A 23,924-nucleotide genomic window follows, 5' to 3' on the forward strand; every position below is an offset into this window, starting at 1 on the left:
GGGCTGCGTTACTTCTGGCGATACGCCCCTGCTGTAGCCAGCCTTTGATTCTTGTCCTCCATGTCCTACAGAGCAATTTGTGCTTTGAGGGCCAGGACAATTAAAAATCATGTTGCAAGCACCTACCTTCAGCAGCAGTGCAGTCATGAAAATGTGCCAGCAGGGCAGGATTTTGGTCATGTAGCTGGGGAGGACTGGTGGCTGTACAAGGGGAAGTTCTCTCCAGCCCTGTCCCAAGCACAGAGCACTCCAGAACTGCACAGGGGGAAATTTCACTCTGGGCTGATGGACAAATCCTTTACAGAGATCAGCACTGTTCTGTCACAGCACAAGGCATCAGGAGATTCCCCCTGGGAAGCTCTAACATGATACACCAGTGGAGCTATGATATTTTTTTAAAACTTGCATATGCATGTGGCTTATCTGGTGTCTGATTATAAAGGTGGGGGATGTTTTTGTCAGATGTTTCATTTGTTAAGGACTTTTTTGCCGTTGCACATTCATTTCTCAGACTGGCCAGTGGTAATCAGGTTGATCATATATATCAGGATACACTTCTGCTTCAATAGAAAAGTCAGCTCTGATTAAATGAACGATGATGTTCACTTTGGTCTTATAGTTGAACAAACTTCTTTTTTAATTTCTTTTTGCAAGATAATAAAAACCCAAAACAATGCTATGAGCAAAACAAGTAAATTACTTGAGCAGTAATTAGCAAAGACATCAGGCCAAAGGAATGCAAACATACAAGTCTCCTGCTGGAGCTCAGAGCAGGAGCCCAGTGTGCTGCGTTAGGAGATTTGTTCCATCTCTCAGCAACTGCACAGAAATGAGTGTGGACATGTCTGCTTGTACCTGAGTATTTTTAATACTTTGGAGATACACATCTAATACTCACAGGTATTCACATTCATTTAGTCAGACATTCCTCACCTTCAAACCTATTTCTAATATAGACAGAAGCTTTGCATTAGCAGCAAATTACACAAGGCTTTCTTCTGCCCTCCACAGAAATGGAACAGTGACACAAGGGCTCAAGTAACTGCTGGAACATCATTGCTGAGACATCCATTATTTGATACTGAGGCCAAAGAAAGACCAAAAAAGCAAAATCTAAAGCAATTTAAAACCTTTGCTTTTCATACAAGTAGTTGTAATTTGGAATAACTGATTCTATGTTCACACACTAAATTGTAGAGAGGAAACGAAAAAAAGGGTTATTTTTCCCCCCCTTATCACATACAAAGTGGAATGGATGGAAATGAATAGCAATGTTTTGTTGCTAGCATGTAATAATGCATTTGCTTATAATTCCAGCTTGGGGTTTGATGACTTCCCCCCATTTCAGTTTTAACATGGATTCCATGTTATCACCTGAATTCTGAGCAGTGTTGCTGCAGGGTCACAGGCACTGGGGCTCTCTGCTGGTTCTGGAATTGCAGCAAAGCCAAAGCCCTCCTGAGGCAGGGAGGGTGAAACTCCGAGGCATTATTTCCACCTGGGGGGGTTCAGTGCTGAAACATCTCCCCAGGACACACCTCACAGATTCACCTCTTTCAAGGCTGCTTTTTGAAAATAAACCAAGGTGGATTTTCTCCTCCTCTTGTGAAAACCTTATCTTTGTCAATAAGGAACAGCATAACCAAAAATATCTTATGTTGGTGCAGGCAATCTTCAGATTGCCCCAGCACTCTCTGGGTAAATTATCTGACTTCTTGTAGCTTTCAGACTTCAAAATTACCTACTTTAACTAAATTTTTGGGTGAAACATTCAGTACAAAGTAATAAATTATTTACTTAAGAGATGGATTTTGATGTATCAAGGTTTCAAGTAGGATCATGCTCTTGGCTGACAAGAATGCAAGCAAAATTATTTGCCTTCTTTTTTCCACACTCTCCGTCTTCATTTATCTTTTGATAACAGTCAACTGCACTTATTCTCAAAGAAGTATTGATGGTTAGAGCCATAGTTCTATTCAAAACAAAAATTGCATAATTTAAATGCAAATTTAATACTATTTCAAATATAATATGCAGTATATGTATTATTATATATTAAATATATTATGAAATAATTTTTCACCTCTGCTCTGTTCAACCAGGAGAGTTCAGGATATTTCCATTACAACCAAACACCTAAATTCAGATTTTTAGTGCTATCACAGTAAAGTATATTATTGAGATTGTATAAAAGAGACCTAATCAAGAGGAATTGCTGTTTCTGGAGAAATCCTTGGAAGGTTTAGGGTAAGGATAAGAAATCCATTCTTGTATTTGTCACAATAAAATATCATAGATTTATTTAGTTTGATATAATGTAATTCACTTGAGTATTTAACTTAAGCAGGTGGAAAATCCTAGTTTCTCTTAGGGATAGGAAATAGACTCAAGTGATTAAAAGTCTTTGGTTACTTTTCCTGGTAGCTTTTTGTTGCTTGTTTTTGCAGGAAGTTAAGAATTCTCTGAGGAAAGCTCCAAGCTGTTTGTGTGGCTTTGTGAGTAATGGAAAGAATTTACACAAAATATGCCACTGCTGTGTAGTGATATGGAACAATAAATAACAAAATAGGCAAGAGGTAGGAATTGCTCAGACTCCCTTTCTATAAAATCACTTTTCTTAGAGGAAAGTGGAACAACTCATATGAAACAGTTGGGATGATAATTGCCAAGGAAGGCTGCCTTGGAATTTGGCAAGGAGCCATGATGTCTCAATTACCTTTACTTTGCAGTTTTTGGTCTGGAAGTCTCCTGGGATTTACTAATCTGGAGTAAATGGGATTGTTCCACTGCAGAAGAGACCTGGGCAGGCTTTCAAAAAATAAGAATTATTGAAAATATTATTTTGGAAAAGACAAGGTTATAAAATCCTAGGTAGCCAAAGTTGAACAGCATTGTACATAATCTTTTAAGCAGGCTATTGAAATTAACTGTTATTTTCTTATGAAAATTGGTAGTTTTCCATTCATTACCATGTTCCTCATTGAAGGAACAGCAGTTCCAAGAAAACTTTTATCACAGAAGGTGAAAATACGAAATTATCCTTTCACAGTAACTTAATGCAGCAGAAAATTTTGAAAGCAATAAGGCCTATAAATACCATTCTTACCACAACTATTCACTACAAGGCATAACAGCCCCTGCTCTTCATTAGCATTTTCAAATTAATGACTGTCATTAGGCAAGGCAGTGTGAAGCATAATTCACTTCACACCGAAGCAGCAGCTGCTGTGCCATACAGTTGTTAGAGTTCCACCAACATCTACCTTCTAGCAGCCTCAGCTGCTGGATTTTATAAGCTTCCCCTGAACTTGTTATTTCGATTTTCCTGCCTGATATTTCCCAGTGTAAACAAACATCCCTCTGTTATCGGGCAGCCTGAATCAGAGTGTGCCCCAGCCCCTGCTCTCCAGAGCTGCTGCCACCCAGGAGCTTCCCACCACGACTGGGGCTCCCTGCAGGGAAGTCACAGGATTAACCTAAAAAAGTTTGGTGAGTAATCCTTACTAGACTCACACGATCAGACAGATTAACTGAGTCAGCCTTCATATTTCCTTCGAGAACTTTTAATTTTTTGGCTTCAATTCCAGGCACAGGCAGTAGGAGTGGGAGCCCCTCACAGGTGATGTGCTCACAGCAAGTCACAGGCCCGAAGTTCAAGTTTCACTCTGCAGCAGTGTGAAAACCAATATTTGGTTAAATTCTCATCTTTTCCTCTGTGAATAAAATGTCGGAGCAGTGCTCTGCTTCAGGGCTGAGGTGCAGTTTATCTGTACCTGTAATTGTAATTATATCCCGGGTGAATGAGATTGCTCTGCTGCAGCAGAAACCTGGGCACTCTTTCCAAAATATAAGAACCTACCGAAGATGATATTTTGTAAAAGAAGGCTCCACAAGGATATAAAATCCATAAAGTGCCAGAGGAACGGCCCCTTTTCCCTTTGCAGCCCTCTCTGCCCCTCTCACCCTGGAGCAGCACTGACGCTGAGGCAGATTTTATTTTTTATTTCTTTTTCCTGGCTAACACCATCCCAGCGCTGCTTGAGCAAGGCCAGGGCAGGCTGAGGTGTGCAGGGACTGGAATCTCCCCATTTGGCAGCAGCCCACGGAGCCGAGTTCTTGGCTGGGAACCTGCAGCCTGAGCAGCTGGAAAGTGATTCCCACAAAAAGCAGCTTTTGCATATGCAAAGCCGATCTCAAAGGCCAGCCCTGCTTACTCAGCTGTTTATCACACTCACATGAGCAGCAATATCATTATGTGCAGTCGGAGCTGAAGACGTTAATTATTTTTTAATCTATTGTTCAAAATTCCATATACATTATAATTAATTTACCTGCCACAGGTATTAGCTGGTTTGAAGAAAGCCCGTGTGACTTCTTCAAAATGTTATAAAAAATAACAGCAGAAATAAATTGGAAGGCAGGAAAATTTGCTGATAAATAAAAATTTCAAGGTACTTGAGACTAAAACACACACATTGAAAAAGTACAATATTAGATGACAAAATTGTTGATTACAGCTTATGAAAGTGGATGCAAAGCAACAGTCTAGGAAAAGACAACCAAAAATGTGTGTGTGTGTTAGCAGTCAGGGATTCTGGTTTAGCTCTAGTCAATCAGATAAAGACAGGTGAGATTTACTGGGAAGATCTCCCTAAAAATGCCAGCTGAGTGCTCAGCAATGGTTAAAACAAGAAACAACATCAGGGGTTTAGGATGGGAGAGAGATGACAGCAAAACAGGAGAGAGTATTTACTTAAATTGTAGAATTCAAGGGTGTAGCCACATTTTGAACACAGCATGAAGGTCTGTTCCTGCACTGCCATTTATGTGTAACAGAATTAAGAGGAACAGAAAAGAGCACCAGGGATTTGGAGAGATATAAACCAGCTCCTACATGATAAGCAACTAAAGGCATTAGGACTCTTCAGCTGGGGAGAGAAAAGGATGAGAGGAAAAATCAAGTTATTTTCATAACACAAGCACCTCTCACATGCCTATATAGTGATCCTGTAGGGACTGAGAAGATCTGAGTAAGAAATAGAGAAACTCAGAAAACAGGGACTGTGCTGGGTATGTGTTCTATCTGCTGATATATTAGAGAGAATATGATATATTCTCTATCAAACCATGACAAATCCAGTGACAGGTGATCAGGAAGGCTGCTGCTTGCAAACACACAAGTATATTTCCTCCCACTATGATCTCCAGTGTTGTCACAATCAATGAAAGATTTTCCTGAATTGGAGGCTGATTTTCTATTTCTGGGCATTTGAAATTCTTTTATGATTTGTCTTAATTGCCTTTTGGGGTTTGTGTGCAGCTTGCTGTGATTTTGTATTTGAAATGCCAGAGCCAAGAGCTTTTAAATTGTCATTTAGAAACAACTTACACTGTGACAAATTGCTTCTTGGCAGCTGATATTGCTCTCTGTTTATCCTGTTTACACTTGGAGGGAAAGATCCTTTTAGTTTATTTTTTTTTTAAAACAAAAATCTCTAGATTATGTTGAGTGTCTGAACAACCTGCAAGCATTTTGTCCTTTTAGCCGTTACATCAAAATGCAGACAGAGATTGATAAAATCAATAATCTTTGTTGAAAAATAAATAATGTATTATTAATATACATTACTTGTGCATCTCCTAATTTATGAATTATTTAGGACACAAGATTTAGATGCAGATCCATTCTGCAATTGTTCCATAGCTGTTGGGATCTGGATCTGCTAAGCCAGGACAGCCTAGGATTTTCAAAATAATTATTGCTCAGCTTTAGTGATCCTCTTGTTCCCTCCCAAAATCCTGGAGAGCACGTTTTGCCGTACTTGACCTTTGTTTAATTAAGTAGGATAAACACGGAGTTGTTTCTCCAATGCAGAAAAAAGACCAGTATGACATAAAAATACTTAGAGCGGTTTTGACAGGGAAACATAAAACCCACAGGGTTTAATCTGAAGGGTTAAAAAGGTGTGCTGTGTTTACAAAAGTTCTACAAATAACTTGAAAATCCTTGACAGGTAAATCCCAAAGAAACATTTGGGGTGTTAATTCTAGAATAAAGGTGCATAGAGTATATAAAAAGACGTTGAACTCAAGAGTTTTTGTTTAAATAGAGCTCGGCAACACAAAGCCCCATGAAAGTGTGCAACAAGTTTTTAAAAAGAAAGTTTAAAACACACAGGGTTGTTCATCCCAGATTTCTCACAAATAAATAAAATGAAGGAAAAAAAGAGAGAGAGAGAGAGAGAGAGAGAGAGAGAAAGAGAGAGAGAGAGAGAGGATGGGAGAGGAAAGAGAAATAACATTTTCCCATGCAGGTATTCTGGAGAGAACAGCAGACTCAACCCAGCAGACAGTTTGCAGAAAGCCAGGCTTAAAAGAGAAGTAAAATAAGGAACTCTGCAGTCAAAAAAAAATTAAAAAAATACAGAAGTTCCCCAACTACATAAATGTTCAGTGCTAAAATTTATCAGGCTGATTCTAGGAACTCAGTGATATTACCACAGGCTACAAAAATAACCCCCCAAGGAGTCACATGGAGTGATGTCATGTGAACGTGGAATAAATCCTTGCTTTTTTTAAACTGAAAAATTTATATTCAGCCAAACTCTAGGAAAAAGCACAAAGCAACACAAAGGGCAGTGGCCCAGGTCAGGGGAGTTCAGCTGTGCCCTCCTGATGCTCCACCAGTGTCCTATGGCAGAACAGTGAAATCACTGCATGGAAGTGATGGTTACACCTTTATTTCTGATTAAATGCATCATCACAAAACCCCTTAATTCCTTCTGTTCCTGGAGGGAATGGATATGGAGTATCCAGCAACCCCACTCTGAGGTTCTGTCCTCAGGAAGGCACTTCATGGCTTCTCAAATACAAAAGAGTTTTGCTTTTCTATCATTTGTTGGAAATAAAGATACCAGAAATCAGAGCAGTGATGGCATTTCAGTCTGGCCAGCCTGCACTCCCACAGTAACATGCTCCAGGAGAAGGATCTTCAAAATCTGAAGTATTTCTAAGAGCTCTTATTAAAAATATAATCCTAAACCATTTCTAAGTGAGCCAGAAAGAAAATACAACAGCTTTTGAGACTTCCATTAGAATACACACTGGAAAAAAAACAGAGTGCTGAGCTGTGACTGGTTAAAGATAATAAAAAAAATATATACAACAACTTTTTATATTTCCATTAGAATTCACTGGAAAAGACCAGAGTGCTGAGCTGGTTAAAGATAATTAATAGCTGGATGCAGTGTGTTAATCACTGATGGCAGCAAAGAGCATCATTCCATAGCCCTGCTGCATGAGATCATTGGCCAAGTGGGTATTTCTAACCACATGAGAGAAGTATTGCTCCTTCCAGTATGGAATATGGCCAGAAAGGGGGGGAAAAAACAGTTTTAGAATGTCCTTTATGAAAAAACAAACAACAAAGTGGCTCTGAGATGAGCTGAACACGACTTGCCAGGTCCATCTTTTAGAACTGGTCTTGAATTTAAAGCAGCCCATAAATTGGTTCTGCATTTCTCCCACATCATGACAGCAGTGAGGAGTTTAGCTGTGGAACCTGTCACAGCTCCTGCTTGTTGAAGTTACTCTCATTATCCAGCTCCATTAATTCCAGCTTTCTTTTCTAGACTACCTGAATATTCAAGTGTGATGCTTTATGCCACTTAATTCTCTTCATAGAGCTATGTGTCAATAAGGAAATAATGTGGTTTTAAGATAGAATGCACAATAAAAATATACACAACAATATCATGGCAAATTTTAGATGATAATGAGCAACAACTGTAAAGGCTTTGGATTTATAGCAGTGAAGGGCTCAAATTGTGGCTCTACCAGAAACTACTTAGCCAAGTCTCTCAAGGGAGTAATTGAAATTAGTGCATCTTAAATGTTTTACTGGCTCTGAGATTAAGTTAAAAGCAATAAGAGATTTACAAGAATGGCCAAATGACTTTGTTAGTGATTGTGGGAACCAGTTGGGATAAAGTGTGAAGTAGCAAGGAATAAAACCAGGGACTATCTATTGTACACCTGGAGCTTCCAGAGCATCAAATCAGAACTGGGAGACCACACTAAAATCAAAGTAGATAATCCTGTCCAGTCCTGCTTGCTGTTCCCCTCTGAGCCCAGAAGATAAGGGAATATCTCAGATTATGACCACCACTCTCAGTTCAAGTTCAAGAGCTTTTACTGCCGATTTCACTCTGAGTAATTCTGTTCTGCCCTTGCCTTGCTGCTGCTTGCAGTGCACAGCAAGGAGGAAATCAGCATTTCACAGGGGTCCTGTCCTGTCCTGAGGAGCTGGAACTTCTCAAACCCTCAAAAGGCCAATGCCTATCCTCACATGACCCAAGGATGTCACAGGACTTGGTGACACTGGGCTAGAAAGGCTGACGTGGAAGCTCCAGTTCTGCTCTGAGTTTTCCACGTGTCCCTGGATCTGGGCTTTGTGTGAGGGGTCTGCAAGAGCCACTCAGGGCACCTCCCACACCTCTGGTGGCTGGTTTTTCTTTTTTTATTATTTTTTTTTTTCTTTTTTAAATTTTTTTTTATCTTTTATCTTTAAGTCTCTCCTGATGGAACTGGTTTACTTTGTATAAATAAACAAAAATAGGAGCAAAATCCTGGAACTTCTTTGTTCCGAGCAATTGGCCTAGACTACATGGTAATTTGGAATGAAGGGACGCCTCAGCTAAACCTGAAACTTTGCATTAGAACTCTGAGACCATCCCTGACAAAAGCTGCACCAAAATAAATTGGTTTCCATGCAAAACTTTGAACTTTCTATGCAAAACCGGGTGTGAATCTCATTTTCCAGTGAAAAAGCGTTTTGTCAAAAAGATCCTTGATGAGTTCTTCTTCTGAAAAAATACTTTTTGAGTAATCACTCTGTAGGCCAAGGAGATATTTGAAAATCATGAGCTTCATCAGTGTCATCCAACAGATGCAATTTTATGTGAGTAATTCACTTGACAAATACACAGAAGCATTCTCCACTGGCTTGCAGTTATTTTCAGGCAGCTGCAATTTATTGATGAGTGGTCTTTGCATATGAATAGATTTTGATCTGTGCCTGACTAATTTCTACTTCTGAAAGAGATTTAACATCTTTTGCTTCCTGCTAGAAAGCAATTACAGTTTCTGTGGACAATTCAGCATGGAACACTACCCTTAGATTGGAAGCTGGATTTCATTCTCAACTTGTTTGCTTGCTTTTGATATTGCCCAATAAATCCCACTGAAGCAGAATCTTAAAGGCCCATCAAGTGATAATTTATGGGACTCTGAGCACTGAAATTGGAGGAACACAAGAGAATCTGAATGTTTTGTATTATCTTTGTGCTCACTTCAAAACAAATACATAAAGAGGCTTTTTGCAGTTGAATGCTCCCAATTTCTGCTCCACTGCAAGAGGAGATGTGATCACAAAATGGTCCTGCCAGGTTTGTACAGGGAGATCAAGTTAAAGCAACAATTACCATGAATGTCAACCTAGAAAGCAGCTTTAATGTATATAATATATACATGTTCCCTAAAACTCCACATATTTCTGCTTGAGATGATTCCAGTGAGTTTTAGTGACTTCTAGATGGAACAGGATCAAAGCAGAGGTGCCTCCACACTGGGAGGCCTTGCTGGGAGTCTTGGAACACCCTCCATGTGCAACTACAGGGCAGCATCTGGAGAGGTTTGATGCTGGTGATGTAGAAACAGTTCAGGAATTACTGCTAATGGAATTTACTGCTTAGTTCAATCTCTGGGCACAGGCACTGGTCCTAAGATTTGGGAAATACATTTTTCTTGGATGTTTCCTGGTCACCATTTGCACAAAAGTGACTGTGGACAACACAAGCACCAGAAATTCCCAGTTTTTCAATAATTTTCCCTCTTGACTTGACCATCCTGTGTCTTCTTCCAAGAGCAGAGGCACCACCACACCTCTGCTAACATGGCCAATATATTTTCATCTCCCCTCCAGCCTCTTTAAAATCCAGCACTGTAAATAGGGCTGTACAAGCTCTAATCTTGAATTAAGGGCTCCTCAACCGTGTTCAAAAGAGCTGTGAAATGCTGCATTTTGCTTGTTGAATAAGAAAAACAATTTCAGTCCACTGGTGGTTGGAGACACTTCAGCAGTGAGATCATATCTTTTTATAATCTCAGTATTTAGTGTGTAATTGAAACCAGGAGAATAAAAAACTGCCTTTTGACGACACAATGTCCCTGCTGAGTGTGCATCCACTCATATTTGGAGGTGCAGGATGCAGAAAGGTGGGATTTGGAGCAGTCAAAGGAGCACAGAGCATTACATTAAGGAACATTTTTTATATCAACAAATTGATAGTTGATAATATAAAGGTGTGGAAAATAGGAAGAGAGGCAAGCACTGGATAAGAAGTATTACTGTGAATTTTCACACAAAGGATTCACTTCAACTGTATCAAAGAATGATGGTCCTGCTGACTCCATGGCTTATCCCTGATATCTTTGTCCATAAATAAACACTTTAGTCAGTAATCACTTCATTTCCAGTGATCCTGACCAGATATCAGTTTTTATTCTGTGTCATGGCATCTATTTAGTCTTAACAAAAGTGGTACAACAGCCACATCTGAATCTGGACAATTTTATAAACAACATTGCACAAGTTTCTGATTAAGAGCTAAATGTCTAAACCTTTGTGTCCCAGTAGTTCTTCATTAGCCTGCAGTCAAGAATTGGAATAATTATTTGTTGAAATAATAAATTTCCCTCAAGCCCTTGTTAGTGCATCAATCTTGAATTGAAGTGGCATCTGCTCATCCACAATTTCATCAGCTCCTGAACCAATATTAATTGGTGGAATTCTCCTGGCAGAGCTGAGGTTGTCCCTGCATTCTTTCAGCTCTGTGTTTGTAGACTTGGGTCAAAGAAGGAACCAGGAAAAGGCAAGCAAAGCATTCTTCTGGAATTTTAAGGATTTGAGGAAAGGACTGCAGGATTTTGGTAACGGGTGAAGGAATCCAAATGCAAAACCTGTGAGAGAAACCAGATTCACAAAGGTGCTGGAAAACAGTGGGAGGCACTGTCTGGCAAGATGGGAGGGTGATTAAGCCCAGGAAGCTGGCAGGGAGGCTGAGGGGGTTTGAGGCTGTTTTTCACAGCTCCACACCGGGCTGGTTCTTACAGCTTGGTCCTGGCAAGTGGGTATGGCACTAACCAGCAAGGCAGGATACTCTAAACTCGATTTTGACCTTGGGGGCTGTTACCAGCCTGGCTTTGGTAGTCAGGGGAAACGCTTCAGATTAAAGCCACTTCCCCCAGCAGATGCTCAAGTCACTCCTACATCCCTTGGCTGCAGCTTCTGATGTACAGGAGAAGGGAGCAGCCTTGAGGAAATAACTCAGGAGCAGGACACTTGTAGCTGCCCAAATGGGATCTCAGAGCCCATAGAAGAGAGAATATGATTTTCCTTCATTCATATGGATTATATATTCAATAGAATAGAGAAACTATTTTCCTTCATTCACTCACATGCAAAAACTACACTGATCTGGTTCTGATCTGCACTCCTCTGAGACTGATTTGCACTCCTCTGAGAGAACTGAGTCTTGTGAAAACCCAAGTCTAATAAATAAATAATAAAGTGGTATATAATGAATTTCATCATTTTTAGTAGCCTTTCACACACTGGTTCCTTCAGTTGCATTAGGAGGAAAGGAACGATTATCAAATCTTTTGTTGTTTTTCTTTACTCTCAGTACATAGGAACATTGACTCCTGTAATGCAAGCTGGTAGCATTTCCTCAGGAATAAAACAGCTGCAAGAATCCCCTCTTGCATGTGCCCATACCCTCCCATAGCATCACCCAGCCATCAGTGTAGGGTGGAAACTTTGATGGAAGGAGTTAATTTGGGCAGAGGAAGAGCTGAAATTGTGAGATTGCACATCCCCTGATGTGTGAATTCACTGCAGGGGCTGGGTAAACTCCCCTGTTCTGGCTGCTCAGCATAGGCTTCAGTGTCTGCTTAGTTCTAAGCACTATTTATTTATTTATTCTGTGAGCTAAATGTCTTCAAAAGGGACACAAAACTGTCCCAAGGGTCTCTTGCCTATCTTGTGTTTCCACATGAGAAACTAGAGCTGTCTCCAGTCCATGTGGTATTTAAATGCTTTTCACAACTTAACACAACCCAAATTCATCATGCATTAAATGGCTTTCTCAGGACAGCAACCATGTATTTTTGTACTCACCAATATATTATATACTGTAAGTAAAACCATGTCCACATTTTGAAACAACAAAACAAGATTTAGAAATGTATATCCAATTCTGATATATAATCTGAAGAGCAGAGTTCCTTCTGCACCTTGAAAATTTCACCTTTGATCAAACAACGATTACAATCTTCCCTCAGATAAAATATATGTGTGTGTGTATATATTTATGTGTACAGTTTCAAAATCAAAGCCTGGCACTTCTTCTGGATGTCATCTGCTGGCACTGGGAGCTGATCCCAGCATCCCAGAATGCAGCCTGGCAGGAATTCATCTCCTGCTTATGAAGGGCTCTCTAATTGCCCTGGGATTTTTCCCTTTTGAACTGGCTCACTAACCTGTAATTTCTCCTGCTATCTGCCCAAAGGTAAATGAAGTATCTGGTACACCCAAGGAATTCCTCATCTGCTACAGGTGACTCCAGATTGGGAGTTGTCATCACCAAGGAGGAATGAATTTCCACGTAGCCACGTTTCAATAATATCCCCGGGCAGGAGAGATCGCTCCTGCTTCCATTTTTGCACTGTTTATGAGCTCTGAGGAGAAGAACAGCAAAGCCTCTGTGAAGCCTCCTCCTCTGAGCTCCAGCACAAGACTGAAACTGGGAGAGATTCTGATCATTGAGCAAGTATTGACTTGATTTAATAAGGCAAGAAGAGCCTCAGAGAAAGACTGCAGTTGCTGCTGCTGATGCTGAGCAATTCAGCACCCTCAGCCTGACACTCTTTTTGTTCTCCCTTTCACAAAATCAGGGCTGTTCTTGCTTTGGGCACTTTGCACTTAGGCAAAGGCATTCCCATGAATCCTCCACTGCCTCAGTTTGAAAAGATTTGCTGTTCATAAGGAGATGCTCAAGGCCAATGCCATGGAAAAGTGGGGAGGAGGCTGCAGGATTAAACACAGATCAGCATGGAGTGACAGTGAGTCTGTGGCAACCAAGAAAAGGGATTGGACTGAAATATGAAAATACCAACTCCTCTCCTCTTCCTCACTTTGAGAAACTCTTCTCCCTGCTGCCATCCTGGTTTCAAGCCCCTTCTTTCATTGTGGCCCCTGCCTTGTTCCATGTGTGACATCAGGGAAATAATCAATCCCAAGCACCGGGAGTTTGGCTTTTGGAATGCACAGGAAGGACAGGATTTGTAACAAAGGCTGGGATAATCTTTATCCAGACAGCAGCACTGCTTTCTCTGCCTCAACAGTCAAGCTTCTATATCCAAAACTCTTCCCTTCTAGTCCTCAAAACTACAAAGTTCATTTCAAATCCACTACAGATTTCCTAACAAAAAAAGGTGAAATATTTTTCTGTGTGGAAGTTCTAGGAGGATACTCAAGCTCTGGCCAGCAGGTTTAGGTATTGGTGAATTAGAGGACAAATAGATTAGAAATTCAAGTGAAACCAGTGAAATTATTCCCATGTGCTAAGTGAAAGTGAGAAAAAATAAGCCAGTCTGTGGGGTGTCTGTGTGTGTTTGGTGCTTCCATCAGCACTGGAGACAGTGGGTGGAGAGGCTGGGGGGGGTGTGGAGACATTTTACAAAAGCAAAAACAACCTACAGGTGCAGCTAAAAATACTACACTTCAAATTCACTCAATGAGTTAAAAATGCCAGTGAAGTCCCAGAGTGTGAACCTGCCAACATTCATTAAAAATGTTTATTCTCTTTTTCCTTTAATACAGTTCCTTCAGTAATTATTTCAGTAATTACATACTGTAAGAGTTGGGGAGCTGGGGCTTGGCTCCTATTGAGTGGTTCAGCTTTTAGATTTTTTTTGCCTTCTCCACCTCTGTGTACACAGATTTATTTGTATGCAAACAATATTTGTGCAGGTGCCTACCTGGCGTTTGGGGCACGCAAAGCCAGGGCTTGCCAAAACTTTGCATTTTTTGTTTTCCTTTTATTAAGCAAACAATCATTTCACATACCAGAGTGTTTGGGCACCACAGAGACGTATTCTGTATTAAAGTCCACATTCTTTATGGAACTATTCTACTTTCCTCTTGCTAAGGGGGCACAATAGGATAGAATAAAACCTTGTGACAGAATTCTGGACTCTTTCTCTGCAGCCTCCAAAGCAAAAAGGTTTCTCTCCTGACCCCCTGATGCACTTCCTGCTACCAGGGTAACAAAATATTTGAGGCAAGGAGAAAGAGTGATGATTCCTGGCTGGAAATATTCAGAGGAGGGGACAAGCTTAGGACCCTCAGACATGAGGTTCTTTAAGCAGGGACTCCTGGACACCTTGTGGGATCAAAATGGGATCAAAGTCTTAAACCTGAGTGTCAAACTGAATCTGCTGGGATTCAATTGATTGCAAAAGTTGATAGCATCTTGAGTATCCAAATGAACAAGGATTTAATTAAACTTCCAGGGCGCTCTGATTAACACTGAAATAAGCCCAAACACATCTTTAATGGGAGAAGTACAGAAGGATCAGTGAGTGCAGGGGCAGAGGGAATTCTGGAGCGAATGCTGTTCCATCCTTGGGCTTTGCTGGCAGCTCTGCTCCTCTTTTGGGCTTTCTCTGGCACCACCACACCACTGGGCTTCCCCAGGAGTGATGTGGTGTCTCTGAGCTCAGGAGGAAAAGCACAGCAATATTCTCCTGTTCCCCCAGACAAAGGAAGGAGCACAGAGCATCCAGCACACAGCACAATCCAAACCAGAGGAATGTGCAGAAAAATGGGAAAAAATGTCACATTTGGGCTTCAGAAATGAAGAAGGCAGTGACCACTCCAAGAGAGCCCAGACTAAGCAGGAGCTGAGGGAAGGCTGGTTTCACCAGGGTGTGCAGGGTAGGGAGCCTACATTAACTAACTCCATTAATTAACTACAGTAATCCAACTTACAATGCCCAAAATACTCATCCCAACCTTTTTGCCTCAGATTTTGAGGAAGTATGGGATACCTGTCAGTGAAGGGAAATGCAGTGTGGCCTTGGAGGGGAAAATACAGCAATATAACATTTGGTGAAAAAACATAATCCAGTTCCAATTTTTCTATTCTTTCTCCCCCAGCCTGACTAATGGTAGTTTGTTAAGGATTTGGATTGGGAATCTAACTTGACATTGGATTTCACTTGTAAACTCCTCTTTCAAAACAGAGGACAAAATGTGCTCTGTTGTCCAACACAAGCAGGTATCTCTGCCAAGAAAAAGGACACTGGGCAAAGGAGTTCTGATGGCTGTTGTTTGGCACAGGTCTGTGTTTGTAAAAAAACTCCATTTCCAGTCATTTGGGTGGGGAGTTTTTATGGAACAAGCTTGATTAAGTTGCTTTCCTAAGGAGAGGAAGCTTATGTAATGGCTCAGTCTATCTCTTGCTCCAAATTTCATACATATTTGACACATGAGTCAAGAAGAATAAATTTTCTAAAGTTTCTTGGAAGTCAGCAACTGAAGACAGAAAAAGGAACCATGTTCATTCCTCAGCTGAAGGAAAGAAAAGTCAGGCACCAAATATTCCTGTTTATACAGAAGGCTGGCCAGTGCCCATGCACCTGAGGCTGAATTAGCCCCAACACCTGAGGGGTTTGTCCTCTGAAATGAGAACCACAGTTAAGATATCCTTATTTATCACAGCTGAGGTGCTTTGGGATGAGACCACATAATCTGTGGGGAAACCTGCTGTTTGTGGAGCAATGGGTTTGTTTTTTTCGCCTCAAAATGCGCTCTGATATTCAGAACAAAGTAAGCTGTCTCCTTGTTCTTAAAAAACACATGGAATGCTCAACAAACTGTGCCAAAGATGAGGCACAAAGTAACTAAAATACTGGGAAATATCCACCACATTCTGGTCCTTGGCTGTTTAACTCTGGAATGAATGGGAAAGGGTGGGGAATCACCTCTGATCCACCTCTCTAAGCTCACTTGGGTTTCCCCAGGTTGCCAGAAAATGAGAACGGGAGTGGAGCTGCTCAAGTGCAATCTGTTGACTCTGATTTTGCTGAGGAATAATAGCAATGCAGTGATATAACTGCAGGAAGCTGTCCAAAATCATAAAATACCTCACTTTTTTTTTTTTTTTTCTCCTCAAAACTGTGTCATTCCCTTTACCATTTGTTGTTCACAGCCTGAAATCCTCAAGATGACTTTGCTGCAGACTTGAGTTTTACTGCAGATATGGAAAACTGCCTGGAAGTTTTGCTCCTTGGTTGTTCTGGCTGCTTTCCAGCCCCAGTAACACTCAAGATGCAACACATCCAACTTGCTCCAGCAATCATTCTGTAAAATACAGAAAAAAATAAAGGATCCCATACAAAATTAGCTGCTACCTTAATTAATGACTTCAGGAAGCAGTAAAAGTGAGTCTGACGCAGGCCTTTGGAGGGCTAATTCTAATTTTACTGGAGAGGTGAGGTGAGCTAAAATACATCAGTACAGGGCTGATCTTAAGGTCAGTAAACATTGAAGACTTTCAGTTAATCGTGGGGTTTTTCTATCCAATAACCAGAGGATATTGGTAGCTCTGACTGCCCTTGAAGGTGCTCCCAGCACCTGCTGCTACAAAATGAATGTGGAGATACCTGAGTTGTATCAGGCAGGTCTTTTAACAAAAACTGAGCTGCTTTCTGTGAAGCAGAGCTTCAAGCAAGAGGAAAAGTCCTGAATAAGGAGTGGAGCTGCACGAAGCACATAAAGACAGCCAGGTTTGGGAGATGCCTGAGAACGTGATGAGCATTAAACACCATACCCAAGGGATGCACGGGGTGGGATTTGGGGTGTCTCTGCAGGGCCAAGGGTTGGGATGGATGCTCCTGGGGGTTTCTCCTGCCTCAGATATCCTGTGATCCCATTAAAAACACCTGTGCAGTTTCAAACACCCATCTAATGTCAGCAGGAGATCACCTCCAGCTTACTTCAGAAGAAGCTGCTGTTCTTAAGGTGGAGAACCAAAGCAAATCTCAAAATTGCACAAGAGAGCGAGGTGCTGGGTCCCATTGCTCCATGCCCTGCAAGAGCCTCTGTGGAGGCAGGTGAGCTGCCAAGGCTTTCCCTCAGAGGAATGTGCCCTGAGGGAGCTGTGATAAGCTTATCTCAATCCTCTCCTGGAGACATACCCCTTAGATGAGACCATCCATTCTCATCATGGTGAGCTGTCCCACCACGCTTGGTGACTGTGCTGATCCTTTGTAACCCATTGGTTTTGCCCCTGGCACCACCCTGGTTTCCCCCATAAAAACCCATAAAAACCCCAACTCCTGCCCAGTTCAAGAGGGAGCTGCTGGACAATAAAGGCTGTCTCTGTGCAATCACCACACGACGCTGCTGTCTCTCTGTCTCTGGGTCAGCCTGGGATAACCTCGCAAGCAGAACTGGAATCACAGAGCTGAATTAACTGAGCTGGAATCACTGAGCTGAAATGACTTGCAGCCACAGGCTGCCCCTTGCTGAGGTTACCTGGTGGCCAGGGATTGCCAGAGCCCCCAAAGGCCTCTCCTGTGGGACTCCAGGTCAGACAATGGGCCCGGCCTGGCCACCACAGGCCCCTGCTGCAGCCCAGCCTGAGCCAGGCCGAGCTCTCGGTGTGCAGCAGCACAACCAGATCATCCCAAAGGTCTTTCCCAACCTAATTCATTCTGTGATTCTGTGACTCCCAGCGCTCACAAAACCCTAACGAGAGGCAGGATTAAACTGTGGCACACTTGGAAAACCCAGGCATTTATGCACGCTAATCTCAGCCACCATTTGGAAACTCCTGACCCACATGCAAGAAGCTCCCGGGGCAGATGGACTCTCGGAGCCCTAGGATTGTGTGGTTATAATTCATTGTTATGCAAACACACAGCTGCTTTTAAACCTCACTTGCACACTCCTGGCGGGTTTAGTTTCAAAGGGTCCAAAAAAGAGGCAGAAATAAAGCCTCCTGCAAAGAGGCTTCGCTTAAATCTAGAAAGGGTTTTTGCAGACAGGTCAAAGGGAGGCAGTCTGGAAGCCTGAAATGGATCTGTGCTGCTGCAGGAAAGGGCACTCGCACTTCAAAATTCAACTTTGTACCTGGTAAACATTAATCTCTGTACCTATTTAATATTTAAATAGAAAACAACGATTTCAAAGATTATTAGATTATGATTTTTGCTCAGAAAAGGTGGAAATTTCCACCAAATCCTTCATACAAAATTCATAAACCTCCCCTTAGAAATAGCACTGGGGCTTTTCCATCTGATTGCAGACTAATTAATTTAACCTTTGGAAGCAGGTTGAGTAAGTATTTAATCCTGACCCTTTAGCCTGGATTCACAGATCCATTATTAACCTTCCAGCCAATTAAAAGTGCTGTGAAAGCTGTGAAAATTCCCCTCATCCAAGCCCTCAGGACTCACCAGAACCGTGTTCCCACACCCAGCCAGCACCGTCCGACAGGTCTGGATCCAAGGAAAATCCAAAGGAGACCTGGCTGGGACTGCCCAGCCCGGTGTGCCTGGGGCTAGGAGTTCTCAGGGAGAGCTGGGACACCAGGGATGGTTCTGCTTGCCAAAAGTCTCCAGTGCCTTCTGTGTGTGAGCACAAATACCTGGGCCCACAGGCTGAACCCTGCAGGGTCACATGGGTGACAGGGCTAAAAAAAGGCAAACACAGAGGCCTAATTTAAACTGCCCCAAAATGTTGGTGTTTTCCCCCCCTGGGGCTGCTCATGAGCCTCTTCCAGCTTTTCCTACAGCTTTCCTGGAATTTTAATATCCCGCTCTCTTCGGGGTTTGTGCTTTTTGATTCTTTTATTTTTAGCTGCAGCATTTTGCAGCGGTCTGCAGAGCCTGCTTGACGCCAGCAAATGTAACTGGATGCCGAGTCCCTGCGAGCCAGGAATTGCAGCCAGGAGCAGCACAAACCCTGGCACTGGGCAAAACCTGGGAGCCTGAATCCTGAATTTATCTCCTGCCTTGGGAAAGCAGGCAGGGGGGCTTCATCAGAACGGAGAGAAGAGCTGGGAAGGGTTTGAGGTAAGCAAATAAAAATCAAAGATGCAAAGAGGTCTGGCCTGCAACAGATCTGTGCAAACTGACTTCCAAAAGCAGGAGTTTACAAAAAAAGCCAAGATATTTCACTTCTGTAACCTAGAAACAGGCCAGGCATGCACAGAGCGGGCTGCCTTTAGAAAGGGCTGCTGCCAGCAAGGGTGGATAAATGAGAATAGGGCAGCGGGTCACTGCTGACAGCCACCTCCCAGGGCACATTTCCCAGGTTATGATGGCTCCTTCCATACACACAGAACTGCAGCCCCCAGGTCTGTTCCAGATAAATAAAGGCCACATCTCCTACTCTGCTGTCAGGTTTTTACCTTTCCCTTCCACACTGTACAACTGGGATAAATCTGGCTGAATCACCTTACCTGAACTTCCTTTTTAGTTTTCTGTTCTGGCCCTGCATCAGAGAACCAAGTGAAGGATTGCCAATTGATCTGATTGAGAAATTGTTCATCCTTACTATTCTAGGATCTGTAGCCATGGCAACGTGTCTACAACACAGTGGGATTGCTCTGAGGAAGAAAACCATGGGTGTATGGAGGCATTTTACTCCCCAAAGGTGACAGGATGAGTCCAGCAGAGCCTGGCTTGGAGAGGAGTGTTCAGCCCTGCCCATCCTGAGCACAGCTCACTGCTCCTGCTGCAGCCCCCAGGGAGTACAGCTCCAAAAACTGGGAATGCTCCACTCCTGCCCTGGCACTCACCTGGCTGCTCAGCTGAGTTCTGCCAAGGCTCAGTGTTTGCTGCCAGGAAAGAGGGGAAATCAAGGAAAACAGAAAGCACCGGGCTTGCCATGGAACAAGGGACAGCACCGAGCTCCACGTGGGGAGGCAGGAATGCTGGCCTGCCTGGATCTATTTCCTGGCTGTGCAGAATGTGTGTGACACTGACATTGCCTGAAAATTAACTTTTTACAAGTCAGCTTCTCTGTCCTTTCATAAGTAACAAATGCAGAGAAAAACAAGTTGAAATCAGAGATCTTAACAGAGCAACTGTGACCTGTCAGTTTTCTCCACTGCATAAAGTTTACAGGTTTGGGTTTTTTAATTCCTGGTGTATTTGAAACTGCTTGGGTAAATGAAGTAACCGAGCATGTTTCCTTGGCAAAGATGGCATTATTTCATATTTGCTCACCTAACTGGTGGCAGTTCTGCCAGCTGTCCCTGGTGCCACCCCTCACAGAGGCAGATGTTCTGCCTCCACTGCTCTGCTGTGGCAGCAACTGGGAAGAGACTGGAAAAACACACCTCATGCACCCTCCTGTGTCCTCTTCCTCTCCCTTTTCAGATACTCTTTGGATCTCATCTCCTCTTGGTCCTGCTCATTCCTGATGAACCCTTCATTTTCTTTGTCCAAATTAGCAAACTCCTAAAGGGAACCAGAAGAAAAGTGATGTTATTTACTGTCAGTGCTGCATATCAGAGTTCAGGAGCTGCTGTGGCCACTGTGATGCTGCAGTGTCTCATCACATCAAGCACATCTGAAGTGAAAAACTTGCTAGTCTTTCATGTTGATGCATATTTTCCACTGAATTTTTTCTTCTCATCCAGATTTTTCCTGAAGTGATCCCAAGCCTCACTTTCTCTTCCTGCTGCTGGAAGAGCAATGGTGATTTGCCAAGGGAACTTCTGATCTGCTCTTTAATTTTTCTGGTTTCTGACGTTCTGGATGCACAGACTGTGCCAGGGAGTGTGAGCTGACACAGCTGGCAGGGAGCTCTGGAATGTTAAAACTGTCTCAGAAATCTCTCGCCTTGCTCCACAGGGCTTGGAGGAGGGGATCAAGGCAGGAAATCCAGTGAATGATGAGACTGGGCTGGTCCCTGGGCAAGTGGGAGCAGCTCTGGACTATCCAGCACCAAGGAGCCCCCTGAGGTGAGCACAGCCCCATCCAGAATGGACACCTGGACACCACCCTTGGGCACTTCCAGGGATCCAGGGGCAGCCACAGCTTCTCGGACACCCTGTGCCACGGCCTCAGCACCTTGACAGTCAAGAGCTTTTTTCCTAATATCAACCTACTCCCTTTCCATTTAAACCCATTCCCCTTTGTCCTGTCCTTCCTGGGCCTTGTAAATAATCCTACCCCATCCTCCCTTCAGGCCCTGGAACACCCCAGTGAGGTCACCCCAAAAGCTTCTCTTCTCCAGGCTGGACAATGCCAACTCCCCCAGCCTTTGCTCACAGCAGAGCTGCTCCAGCTCTCTGATCAACTTAGTGGCCTCCTCTGGACTGGGCCCAAAGCAGATCTGAGAAGCAGAATAGAAAATATGGGACACCAAGCTGACTTGCTTGGGAAGAATATTCCATCAGAACATTCCATGAGAATTTCCATGGACAGCCACAATACAATCCCTTTAAACGCTGAGAGCCAAGGAGTGATGGAGGGGATATATAACAACCTATTTAATAATTTTCCTTGCTAAAAGGGATGTTGAGTGTCCTGTTTTCATACAGAGCTCTGCACATGCAGGGCAGTGCTTTTTGGGTGACGGATGGTGCAGAAGTGTTTGTGCTGGGCAGGGAAAGCAGGCAGATGTTCCAGGATGTGCACAGGGCAGCCTGAGGCACTCATGGAGAGAAAAGGGGGTGCTGATGATGGAACACAGAGTTACCACTTCTGTCATCATTAATTCATCCACTTTTTGCATTTCTCTCAGCAAGAAATATGGACGAAGGAGCCCCTGAGTGCAGGACACACAAGAAGCCTTAAGCTCCTGCCATGTAAATATTTGTACAGCAGACAGTGAGTCCTGTGCATCAGGGTAAACAGAAATTCTGCTCTGTTCTCCAACACAAGGGTATTTTATTCAAACCCTCATCTGTGTAGCTGCCACCAAAAACCAGCTTATTTACAGCCAGTCTCTACAAAGAAATTGTTTCCTACCTGCCCTGACATGTCCTTGCAGGCACCTTGCTCTTTGCTCTGTTGATTTATTGTTTCTCTTTTTGGACATAGTGAAAACCGTTAATCTGGGAATCTGCACTGGGCAGAAGGCAGGGGTTAAACCCAAATACACTGAGGTAATTGTGGAAGGCATGGATAATGCAAGTTCAAATCCAAAGTGTTTTATTCAGTCCTGTAATTTTGGAGAGAGCAATTTTAATTATGTTTTTCAGCAGGGATGAGAGTATCCACACAGTCTGATTTGCAGTATCTGCATTTGGGGTCTCTCAGGAAAGAAGTGGACTCATCTTTTATTTAAGTTACTTTATGGAAGATCTTGTCTCTCATTTTTTGTTGAGCACAGAGTGTGCCAGGATAAGCAGAGCCAAACCATATTACATTAATTCCTTCAATATGAGGATTTCACTTCAGACTGGGGAGGCTGTGATCTCCTCTCTTGTTTCACTGGGAGAGAAAAGTTGCTTCTCTGTCAAATGTTGTCCAGATCAGTTCTCTGAGCTGCTTTGCTCAATCCATGGTTTTCAATGACATTTTTTACATGCAGTTCCAGATCTCAGCTGGCAGAGTGTGCCTGTCACTTGTGCCATTGGCCAAAATGCTTAAATATCTACTTTCCAAAGTGCTTCCTAAAACAGGGCAAGAAGTGCACCTCTCATTTTTTATGAATTGTGGTCTGGACATATCCATAAACTGAACATTCATTAATAATATGCACTTTGTACTATCTTTGACCCATTTTTTTTGTGTGCAGGGAAATTACCTGAATTAGTTAATTGATGAAAAAGCATTCTTTATATAAAGAATATTTTCAAGGAGCTCAGGTTCCTACCAATACTACCCTGCTACTGACTTGGACTTGCTTCTTGAGTGCTGTTCCAAAGTCTTTACTTGGTTTCTTTCTGTTTTGGGGTCTGATTTCTGGTTGTTTCTGCAGCTCAGAGGAAGACCAGTGCTTTCAGAAGTGCAGGTACCAGCCTGGATGTCTGCAGCAAACCAGAATATTGCCTGCAGTTAAGGATGTCTCTACTAAAATAAGCAAATAAATTCATTTTGCATGATTTATTACAGTGCTTAAAGAATATTTCATATCAGAATCAAAGTAAGCCACCCCATCTGGTCTCTTTTTACACCTCTTACCTTCTGATCGACTTAACTGCAAACTCTATTGATTAAAATATGCCCTATGCCCTCATTCTTGTAGCTTAATACTCAACAAAATTAAATGTAAAATAACCAAATCCTGGATTTCTTACAGCAATTGCTGTACCTGGTCACTTGGATATTGGAGGATGATGCAATAGTTAACATTTTGTTTGCCTTTCTCACGCAGGCTCCCACGCCCTTGAAGCCTCTGTGTAACATAAATTGTTTTATAGAGGAGACACTGGAAAGCAGGAGCCAAATGTGAGCAGGGGAGTGAACTCCCCTATGACCATTACATCACTGAGGAGTATCACCAGCCTCTCTCTTTTTCAGAAGAGAGCAATCACACCATACTGCTAAACAGAAAACTGGATTTTTTTTTGTACGTCTGGGACAGGGCTGAGCCTGAAAACGATGCAGAAGTAATATCATTTGGAGAAAAAAGAACTCTTTCAATTTTTTTTCTTACCTCATAAAACTGATGACCTGAATAATTCTGATGATTCTGATAGTTTGGGGTGAACTGGGGTGTCAGGAGTTCAGGAGTGCAGCAAGAAATATTGAGCTGTTGGATTTATAAACTGCCCTGTGGGGAGTTTAGCAGCTCAGGAGAGGCAAAACCAAGAGAGGACCCCAGAGTCCTCCCA

The 23,924-nt window shown here is 42.6% G+C and overlaps 1 long non-coding RNA gene across 1 annotated transcript; it reads left to right on the top strand.

Annotated features, from left to right (window-relative positions):
• Positions 1–18,587: 18,587 nt before the first annotated feature.
• Positions 18,588–23,427, top strand: LOC107210135. Its single transcript, XR_001523849.3, has 3 exons — positions 18,588–19,203; positions 20,992–21,101; positions 23,069–23,427. It is a non-coding gene; the product is annotated as an uncharacterized LOC107210135 (long non-coding RNA).
• Positions 23,428–23,924: the final 497 nt, after the last annotated feature.

Source organism: Parus major, chromosome 12 (genome assembly GCF_001522545.3).
Source record: "Parus major isolate Abel chromosome 12, Parus_major1.1, whole genome shotgun sequence".
In the NCBI taxonomy this organism is placed as follows: domain Eukaryota; kingdom Metazoa; phylum Chordata; class Aves; order Passeriformes; family Paridae; genus Parus; species Parus major.